The sequence below is a fragment of the Monopterus albus genome, unplaced genomic scaffold (genome assembly GCF_001952655.1).
Source record: "Monopterus albus unplaced genomic scaffold, M_albus_1.0 scaffold29.1, whole genome shotgun sequence".
NCBI classification, from domain to species: Eukaryota; Metazoa; Chordata; class Actinopteri; order Synbranchiformes; family Synbranchidae; genus Monopterus; species Monopterus albus.
The window spans coordinates 4,418,621-4,429,003 of NW_018127909.1; the positions used below are offsets into that span (position 1 = coordinate 4,418,621).

A 10,383-nucleotide genomic window follows, 5' to 3' on the forward strand; every position below is an offset into this window, starting at 1 on the left:
TACTTTGTTTAGTTTTGTTGTTAGAAATGGTAGTATTCAGGCTCACAGTTCCAACTGCAGAGATATAAGACATTAAAAGACCAATTTGTGGAAATTGAGCAACCGGTCACGTGCAAAGTATTTTAAGAAAGCGAAACGCATGTGGTTAATCTGGTTGCCCTACCTGACAAAGATCATAGGCTATAGATCAAGCCTGCAGACTGTGTGTAATGTGACAAATTTTCAGTTCTAAATTCTAAAGACTATAATCTGATGTATAATTTGCTTATAAACAAACAAGGATAAGCTCTCATACATCAGCTGTTATCAATTTTGATGATTTATTCACATATCTTAATCAGACCTCCATTAGCAGTAGTGACCCCTACAAGCTTGACAGCTTTCTGGTTGTTATGTGTGCCATTTAAAAAACAGTTGCAGTAGTTGTGACTTTCAGCTGCCTATTACCTTATCTGGATCGTTTCAAACTAGTAATGGCACACAAGTGAGTGAGGCAAATGCTCAGCAATTTTAACGTTGAGTGCAAAATACCAAACAGGCCTGAGGATGCGCACAGACATTCTACACACCCTCATGCACACATGGGCTGATTCTGACCATAACAAATGTATCCAGTCTTGCTAAGTGCAAACTAAATGTATGAGTCTGTCTACCTCTAGTGGCAGTACTCTGAATGAACAGAAAGGATTTGTGGGCAACATCTCAAGTCAAGTCAAGATTTTCATTTGCCATTTATGCATAAACAGACAGTCTAGGCATATAGGAATTCTTGTGCAGCTCCCCTTTGGAGTCAGGTAAGGAGTCAAAAGCCAGAAAGAACACTTAGTCTTAAAATAAAAAGTTACATAAAGGCAACAAAGCATTAAAACCGCAATACACAAAAATAGGTTAATAGTATTTTCCCAGTGAACTTCAAACACCGCAGTAATTCACATGGAGTTGGATATGTCATTACGCTTGGTGAGGTAGTGAGGGGTTATAACATACTAAACCACAGTTTATATTCAGGCCTGTTTCCATTGCTTGGTAGAGAATGTCCTCCTATTATTCAGGTCCCACAAGAGAACACTATTGATGAGATGCTCTTACAAACATATCTTGTGGAACATTTCTGTATTATTATTGTGCATGTCTAGTGAGGGGTTATTGCACATATATTCTCACATTTTCGTATTTGCCATCAGTCTTACTGCAGCAGGGAAAAAGCTGTTGTAAAGTCTAGTTCTGTGTGTGATGATACTGCCCGCCCTGCTGTGCCTGAGGCTGTAGGTGCAGTTTTTGTGTCTGAGCAGAGTGTGAGCTGGGTGGCGTGGACCTCTGAGTATGTTCTCTGCCCTTTTACGACAGCGCTGTGTGTACAGGGTGTCCATTGCAGGCAGTTCAGTCCCAATTATCCTCTCTGCAGTTGCAGAAATCTCTGTTGGAAAAGTCTTTATTTTTTGTGGGTGTTGTCTTTGTGTGTAATAAAATAAAATAAAATCTAATTTTTGATTTAAAAATAGTAAATTACAACCAGCCTAATACTTATGTAGTAACAAAAATTTTGCTTTTCTGAACAGCATAATAGATTTAACCTTGAGTGGGGAATTTTTCTTTGTTTCCAAGCTCAACTTTTAATTTGATGTAGACAGGAAGTTAGAAAGGTGCACAGAATAATGGAACTTTGGACTATCTACAGATGAGCAAATAAATCTAGAGAAATTTTCTAGGCTTCATACCAGCAGAAAATGGATAATCACCTTTATTGGCCAAGTATGTTACACACAAGAAATTTGTTGCCGGTACAGAACCGAGGCAGCCATCTACAGCGCCAACTCAACCGATGGCTCTAACCATCGGGGGCATTCAGTGTCTTGCCCAAGGACACTTCGACATGTGGACTGCAGGCACCGAGATCCAAACCTTCAATCTTCTGGTTGGGAGACGACTGCTCTACCCACCGCACCACTGTCGCCTCCCCAGCAGAAAATGCCACAAAATGCTTTAAGACTCATAGAACAGTGTCTCTCACCTGCTACAGGTGGTCAGCAGTTCTACCATCCATTGTTCCAAAATATTCCTCTGTGGATATAATGTCTGTGTGTCTTTCATTTGTAAGATGTGATTAATAATTTAACACATTCTCCATCAGTCCAGTGAGCTAGTGGTCTGCAACAGGCCACTTCCACTCACAATGGGGGCGCTTCCTGTAGGGTGGGGGGCAGAAAGCGAAACAGGCGAGTAGTGTAAAGCCGGGACATTATGTCAGTGTGTCTTGCTCTTGAAATAAATTCAGTCACACAGCGACATTCATTGGCTGTGTGCTGGGAGGTTACAGGGCAAAACTGGAGCCAAGGCTGCCAGACACCAGTGCAGACATCTTCTTAACTCCTGCCTACAGGATATCCAGACACCGTCTTTAGAAATATATCAGACTTTCTGCACATATTTGTGACATGTTATACTAGATAGACAAAGACAAAGAACTTGTAACTTCCCACACAAGAGCTCAAGGAGTGTAAGCAAGCTGCCTCTAACATGTGGCTTCAACACACAAAGTAACTCTTGTGGACTCATTATAAAAAGGCAAACATCAGATCAGAGACAAAAAAAAACAAATGGTTTTAGCAGAACTGGTGAGCCGCAGTCCCACATGAGTCCCACTCTTTTAATTTGTGGCTAATTTTCAAAAGAAAGACACTGCTGTGTTCAAAACAATGGCACCATTCATATCACCGCTATCCAGTCATATCTGACAAAGCAGAGACAAGTCAAAGACCAGAAAAGTTTTGACAGTCAAGCCCTTCAAGTAACACATGAAAACCCAAGGGTGTCAATTGAGCCTGAGGCTATTTTTAAAGTGAGAACTGTCAGTCACACACTCAGACTGACAAATATAACAGCCTATGAAACCAGAAGTGGTCCAGCTTGCATTGTCTCTCTCTATCCCAGTCTCTTTTGGTCTAGGATGCACAGATGATGACTGTCACCATAGCCACGTAGGAGAGAGCGTTAAATACCCCGAGGCAGGGTATAATGTCCAGCTTGATAAGAGCCTGTCATCCAATCACACAGGCAGTGAGAGGAATAAGCAAAAATCAGGTGACACCTTTTGGTGTCTGTTGTATTTTTTAATCTTTCTGTCACAATGAGATATCTGCTCATTTGTCTATGTATTTATTTGCCGTGCAAAGAGAAGCTTGTGTAAGACATTGAACCCTAGGTGGCTCCTGGTGGCCAGACCAGTGCCTTGCATGGCAGCTCCATTGCAATTGATGTGTGTGTGTGTGTGTGTGTGAGAATGGGTGAGTCTGTCAAGCGTTTTGTCTTTATAAAATGTATGTTTTTATGACTATATCCTGTCTTCTAGGAGTATCACAGACAAAAACTGTGTGTTGGTGAACCAACACACAGTTTAAACAATTAGTTGATCTCTCGATTCCCAGAAACTGAGTCAGCAAAACATTAATAACAGATTAATAACAAATGTGAATATTTGCTGTTTTTCATCTTCTATAATGGTAAACTGAATCTCTGTGGGCTTTGGACTGTTGGTCTGACAAAACAAATTTAGTAAAATTATATTTCATAGCGAAAGCAGCTAATAGATCAGGATCAGGTTCATTTTTATTGGCCAAGTGTGTTGAACACACCAGGAACCTGGTTCCTCAATGTGCTTTTGTAAGTCAAGCAGAAAAAAGACTGACTGAAACCACTGCTCATTCAAAATCCAGTCCTAGAAACAGGAAGTAGGCTACAAACCTATATGGCTAGACTAATGTTGTTGTGATAAATCTGTTCTTGTCTGTCTCAACCCCCTCGAAGACACCTCTGCTCTAAATAACTACTGTCAGAAAAGGCAGAAAAAGAAACATTGTGTAAAACACATGACACAAACACAAACTCATATCTGTCTCTTTGTGATCTTTGTGAGCAACCCCTCTTTCAGCGCACTGCTTCCCGGCTGGAGTGACTCATTTGGTCGTCTGGTTTCGTGTTGTCATTAAGGTGTGGTCGGTCGACATACAGGTGAACAGACGGCTCTGGCGAAGCCTTTATCACACTTAGTAACAAAGCAAACAAAAACACAAACAAGATTGTAATATCGATCAATATGCTTGAAACACTGAGCTGTTTACAGTCACTGCTGTGTTCTAGTGTAATCTTGTCAATGCCAGGTCATTCACACGCCTGGTGAGCTTTGCTTTGCTCTTGCAGGCTGTGCTGTTGTTCCACACTGTATTAGGTGAATGGGATATCTGTTTACAAGCCTGTGCCAGATGTGTGAAATGTTACAACACTTTCTTATTTTATTTATTTTGTATATTACTGACCATCGCTCCTAACAATAAAAGAAGCGTTTGAGCGTCTCCCAGCGTGCAGAGCAGCACAGGGTGGGGTCGGGGTGAGGAAGGCGGAGTCTGGGGCTGAGGTGACGCTTCTTTTACTCATTTTTGTTCAGAGGATTGTCGGCAGCAGCTGCAGCAGAGAGTCGGGGAAAGGAGAGCCAGATCAGTGTCCCGGAGAAAGCAACACTAACCTGGAATAATTTACACTTTCGACAGGTGAGATTCACTGAATGAATATTTGCTTTTTTCGATGGTTTTCATACTCAGTGACGTTTTTCAGTTTTTTTTTATCGATAGTTCACAGCCAGCTTTCTATAAAAGTGTGTTTGTTCGTGTGGGACAGTGTTTGTTTACGTGCTTTTTCCTATCTTTTGCTTACCTGAGCGCAAACCCAGCCGTGTCTTTGGAGGACATTTCCGCGTGCCTCGGAGCGGCCAGTGCTGCCTCCTGTTTGGGACTAAAGCTCGAGCCTCCAGTGCACAAGTTTGTTTTCCTACATTAAACTCAACCGTTTTCGGTCTGCGAAGTGTCAAAGAGCTGTTTTTGCCAAACTTTAACGACGTTTAGCTCTAGTATCGAGCACTCAACGTGACGTCACTTGTCAATAGTGTCCAAGTGTGTGTGTGTGTGTGTGTGTGTGTGTGTGTGTGTGTGTGTGTGCGCGCGCGCGCGCTCGTATATTTTTGTATCCGCATGCGCGAGAGGCAGGTGAAGAGAAAACGCCTATTAGCATGAATACGGTAAATGTCTTCAGGTGAAAGAAAGAAAGAGGTAGTGTCAGAGTGATATGTCAGAAAATGTTATGTTGGCAATAGGACAAGCTTTTAACTCATAAACAACCTGTAAACATATTTATGTGCTGTTTTGTTTTTTTATTCCTCGGATTTGTAGAGCACAATAGAGGGCTGTTGATTGGATAAAACAGGATATTTGACGTTTTCTGACATCTTGTAGGCCAACAATTGGATAATGGAAATATCTTTTACTGGAGCCCTAAATATTTGAGCTCAAACAACAGTAAATGATTCAATGAGCTAATTGTCCATGAGGGAGTGAAATCTTGTTCACACGCATATGTAATGTATGACAGCAAATCATAAATTATGTTGGTGTTGGTGTAGGTGCTGTCCACTCCTACACTACTGTTCCTGTCAGCCCTGATGTCTCCAGATGTTTCCACATCTCTCATGATGTCATCACCTTTGCAGATGCTCCAGACTTGACAGCACTGCCAGTCCTTTTTAGTGAATGCTGGAAGACATTTCTTTTTATTGATTTCGTGAATTAATCTGCTGACAACATTATCTAGTTGAAATGACCTTTTAGTTATTCGCTTTTTTACGCGATTAAGAAATTTGTCAACATCTGCTTCCATCTTTAATATATGCTTAAGTCAAAGTTGACATGGGGCACATCAGAGTTAAACCGTTTCTTCAAAACTGAGCATCACTCTTATTAAACACCAAATCACTTTAGCCTACCTATTGTTCATTTGTTTGAATTATTAACAACGTACACCAAGAACTGTGCCGAACAACTTTGTTACAGCCAACGTATTTCTAGACCAGTGCGTCCAGCTGAGGTTGGTGAATGTGTGGTCAGGTCAGGTCGGCCAGTGTCATCAAGCAGCACAGAGGCAGACAACACCCTGTTTGGAAAGCTGTTCCTATCTGCCCTCAGGGAACAGGGTGGTGGGGTGGCAGAGAGGGGTGGTAACTCACTGTAGATTTTGCAGCTACAGCTGTGGTGGCGTGGTGATAATCTCCCCCCTCCTGCTTAAGTCCCTGATACTGTCCTACATTAATGGAGCCAAGAGACCAGGAGATCCTTCAGTTTATAAAATCCTGTAGGTCTGCACTTTGCAAAGAATTTCTTTTTCTGTGGATTCTCTGTCATACTTGGCCTCTGTTTCTGTCCAGCAGTGCCTGACAGTACTTTCCAGGGGTTCGGTTACAGCCGCTCAGGTGTGCACGTCCTGTGACCTGCCGTGTGTTTGCATATCACCCTGCCTCTGTGTTATACTGTTCCCATGGAGAAGGGGGTACAGTGGGTTAAGTTTCCCTTCAGCGATGGCAGGGATGGTTGAAGTCAAAGAGAAGGGAGAGTGACAGTGTAAAACACTGTGTTGTTAACTTGGGAGGAAACCTTCAGCAGACCATGCTGTTGTCAATAAAATCAGACTTCTTCAACCGCGCATCCTGTCACACACGGTGTTGGATCCATTGTTATTATGACCAGAAACAAATCAGCTGTTAATTTAGCTTTTTAAAATGAATGTCTTCAGCTTTAATTTGTAAAAATAAATTAGGTAAGTGAATCCAGCATTCAATTTCCTGGAAAGCAGCAGTTTCATGCCAGCCAAAGAATTATAAGTACCGTATTTTCTGCACCATAAGGCGCACGCTAAAACGTAACGGAAGCAAAACGGTGAGTTTAGTTGAACTTTATTCTACTATTTAACAACACACTCACATTATTTTTTTAATCAATCTTTTCCCACAAATCCACTTCCGAACCGTAGATTCATTGATTTTGAATTCTTTCGCAGCTGCTCTATTCCCATTTACAACCGCGTAACTGATAGCCTGTAGTTTGAATTGTGCCTCGTAAGCATGTCTCTTCACTGATGCCATTTTCGGGGGTCCTTAGACCGGTTTAGACTTGGTTTATCGCTGCCAGCGTACGTAGTGTACGTATTACGTCCCTGTGTCAGCGGGAAATGGTCCGACAGTCAATCAAGTGGAGCGCTTACCAAAGTCGCACAACAACATTTTTACAGATTTTGGAACTCAGTGCACACATAAGGCGCACTGGATTATCAGGCGCACGGCCGATTTTTGAGAAAATTTAAGGCTCTTAGGTGCGCCTTATAGTGCGGAAAATATGGTATTAGTGTTTAGGATGAACACAGTAGTAATAATGGGCAACACCATCAAAAACATCCACTCATAAAGATTATTTCTGATGTCGCTGACAAATCTTAAAACCATAAGCTTCTAGCAGAGCACAACAGAACTGTATAATGCTGAATAAGTAAAGCTGACGCTGCCCAGGTGAACCTTACACATGTCTGTCACTGAGATTAATTATTTACCTTCAGCTGTTATCTTGGTTGCATCAGTTGAGGAAAAGAAACAGCCCCATACTTAAAATGTCAAAGACCTAATGGCTGTTTCTTCCTATTACTGGCACTTTAAAAAGAAGCAGGAAACTTTGCCAGGTCAGTCATTTTAGGTCAGCTCCTATCAAAGCTCTGTCCAAAACACCCACACATCGGTCTGACAACATGGCAGAATGGCTGAATCCCACTGTTTCCTTCATAAATACATTACAGCCGATAATTTTTTCATTACTGACAACATAGCTGAGCAGGGAGGGAGTGAACTGGGCTCCAGCATTGACTCAAAAGACTGTTTTCACAGTCTGATGATTCGGCTCAGCCATACTTCTCAGCACAGCGATTGTGATGAGTCCTGTCTGTGGTGTCTGATTTTCTTCTCCCTGTCCCTTAATTGCACTTCTGTGTCACAGTGAGGAGTGTGAGGACAGTAAGGGTGTGGTTGAAACGGAAAGCAAATTACCAGGGAAGCTTGATTTGTTAGATACACAACATGAAGAACATTAACATTTCACACAAGGAAGTTAATTTTGCATATTGTAACTGTTGCGTAGGAAATCTCAGTTTTGGTTGTTTTCTTTGCTTTGTTGCTTTTGGATGTCATGCACTCAGGGTTAGAAAGTTGTGCAATCCTGGGACCCATGAAGACTTCACAAAACAGTCAAACTGCTTGGGTGTTTTAGAAAAAGCTGTTACTCTTTGTTTCTTTTATTTTGTTCCTTAAAGGTTGGCATTGTTTTTGTCTTCATCTGGTAACAGCAGTATAGAAAACAGATGATTGTTAATAATACTGCCTCCTCTTTTGTGTTTCGGTTCTTTTGGCTGCGGTTTGCATACAAAAGAACCGTCTTATTAGCTGAACTTGCTGTGTTTTTTCAGGGTCCCATGAGCCTTTTGCCCCACTCTCCAGAGCACCCCAGCCCTGCCCCCTCGTGCTTCTAATCTCCTTGAAAAATTAATTATCTGTCACTTCGCCTCAGTGCTCAGTTGCACATTGATGCATAGCTGTGGCAGTTCAAGAAAAAAGCTCCCTGTTAGGACTTTAAACAGGGCTTTGAATGCAGTGTTGGCCACCAATCTTGGCCCTTGAACACACACAGCCATCTTGATCTGCTTGAGTCTTTTTGGTGGCATCCAGCAGGGATACTTGAATCCGGGTTTCTTTTTCACTGTGACAGCAGTCAGTGGGACAATGAGGCTACTCTTTTCCTCTTTACCCCAAACAAAGTAACACAGAAGCTCTCTGTGCCGTATCAGAGACTTAGTTCATCCTCTTCCTTCCTGCCGTTGCCTAAACAACACAGACGAGGGCACATCCTACTTACTGTAGGTCTGAAGACAAAATCGCTCTCTGCATTCAAAAACCCAGTAACTGTAAATAAAGTGTTTGTTTTAAACAGTAAGGTAGCATTTAGCAATATGATTTCTACATCCCTATGATGTATTTCTCTTGTGATATGGATGACAGTCTTTGGACATGCTTGTGTTACTCCCATAGTTGCTCATATGTGATGAACCGTTTTGTGAACTTGGTTGCTATGAGGGTTTATTGCTCCACATGGTGCGCCCCTTTTTACTCATTCCTCTCTTCTTTATCAGCTTTGTGTAACCTGATCCTGTTCTGCACTCAGCCACCTCCTCTGAGACGGCTCATATTTCCTTTGATTCACAGCTCGGGCCCACAGGAGTAAACAACTACTCGCCAGTTTACAGCCGCCGTACTATTTCCACTGGCCTAATTCAACTCATTTAAGTAGGTGCAGTGAATTGACTGACAGATCTAGGGCCATTATGCATTCTTCTGGTTATTTTATTTATTGGCTGTGGTTGACTGTGTTTTTGGGAATGTTTCCAGATCAGGCAAGCTAGGGGAGCGTTCGGTTTCAGCCGCATTCATTTTGTGTGTTACACAAGTGTACAGCAGCGGTATGTAATTGTCTGGACTCTTGGCATGGCTGTGTTGCTATGGTCTGGATTTTATCAACTGCCTGTTATAGTTGATGACAAATGCTCTCTCACAATAGTGAGGGCTTTTACAAAATGTGGACTTCAAGCTGTGATTTCTTCCTCACCTCAGCACATGATGTGATACAGCATATACAGTGGTTTGTCACCATAGTTTGGAATAGGCTATTTATGAGCAGCTGTGAATGTACAGCTTCTCCTAATAAACTTCTCCTCAATGACCAGACAGCCCAGCAGTGTTGGCGAGTCAGATAATGTTGACCACCACTTCCTGTCACCCGCTACAGTAAATCCATTAGCTGTGCACCACTTCACATCCTTCCATATTGATTTATAATGAACAACTATCCAATTAGCAACTGCCGCCTATCATTACAGCACAATAACAGCTATTGCTGGACAAGTGTGTGGACATGGGACACGTGGTTTGGGTACCAGGAAGGTTAGTGGGTGTGTTAAGCTGTATCCCAGCGGGACAGCTGAACTCCGTCTGCTCTGGAGGCTCAGCTGGCCGCGCTGGCCATTTCCTGTGTCAGGAGGACTGGGCTGTGTGAGTGCAGGGTGTTGTGTTAAAGTCATCTGGGAAATAGTATTTAGTAAGAGAGGTGTGTGTTGCATGTCAGGGGGCATATATTTGACTGTGCATGTGTGTGTAAGAATAGCGTATATGTCAAATACTTGGTCTGTTTCTGTGCAGGAAGCTTCACAGATGTGTGGGGTAAAATAATCTGCTTTGTTTGAATGTCAGCCTAAACATTGCGTTGGCATGCCTGTTAGAAAGACCACCAGTAATGTTCTGGTAACACTGAGACTGTGAAATCTTAACAGTATTCTTGCTGCTTTTTAAGAAGTGAGTGAAAGGAATAACAACAAACATCTAGTGAATTGTTATCTATTTCCATGCCTGCTAAACAGACATTAGGTGAAATAATAAATCACTGTATTGTATGTTAGTAGCCACGCTGCCAGAGT

The 10,383-nt window shown here is 42.2% G+C and overlaps 1 protein-coding gene across 1 annotated transcript in view; it reads left to right on the forward strand.

Moving 5' to 3' along the window:
• Nucleotides 1-3,990: 3,990 nt before the first annotated feature.
• The window catches only part of jupa (junction plakoglobin a), a 21,909-nt gene continuing 15,516 nt past the window's right edge, over nucleotides 3,991-10,383 (forward strand). Inside the window, exons 1-2 of the mRNA XM_020596279.1 lie at nucleotides 3,991-4,008; nucleotides 4,442-4,544. The gene's annotated coding sequence lies outside the window, so the exon portion shown is untranslated. The remainder of the gene's footprint in view (nucleotides 4,009-4,441; nucleotides 4,545-10,383) is intronic.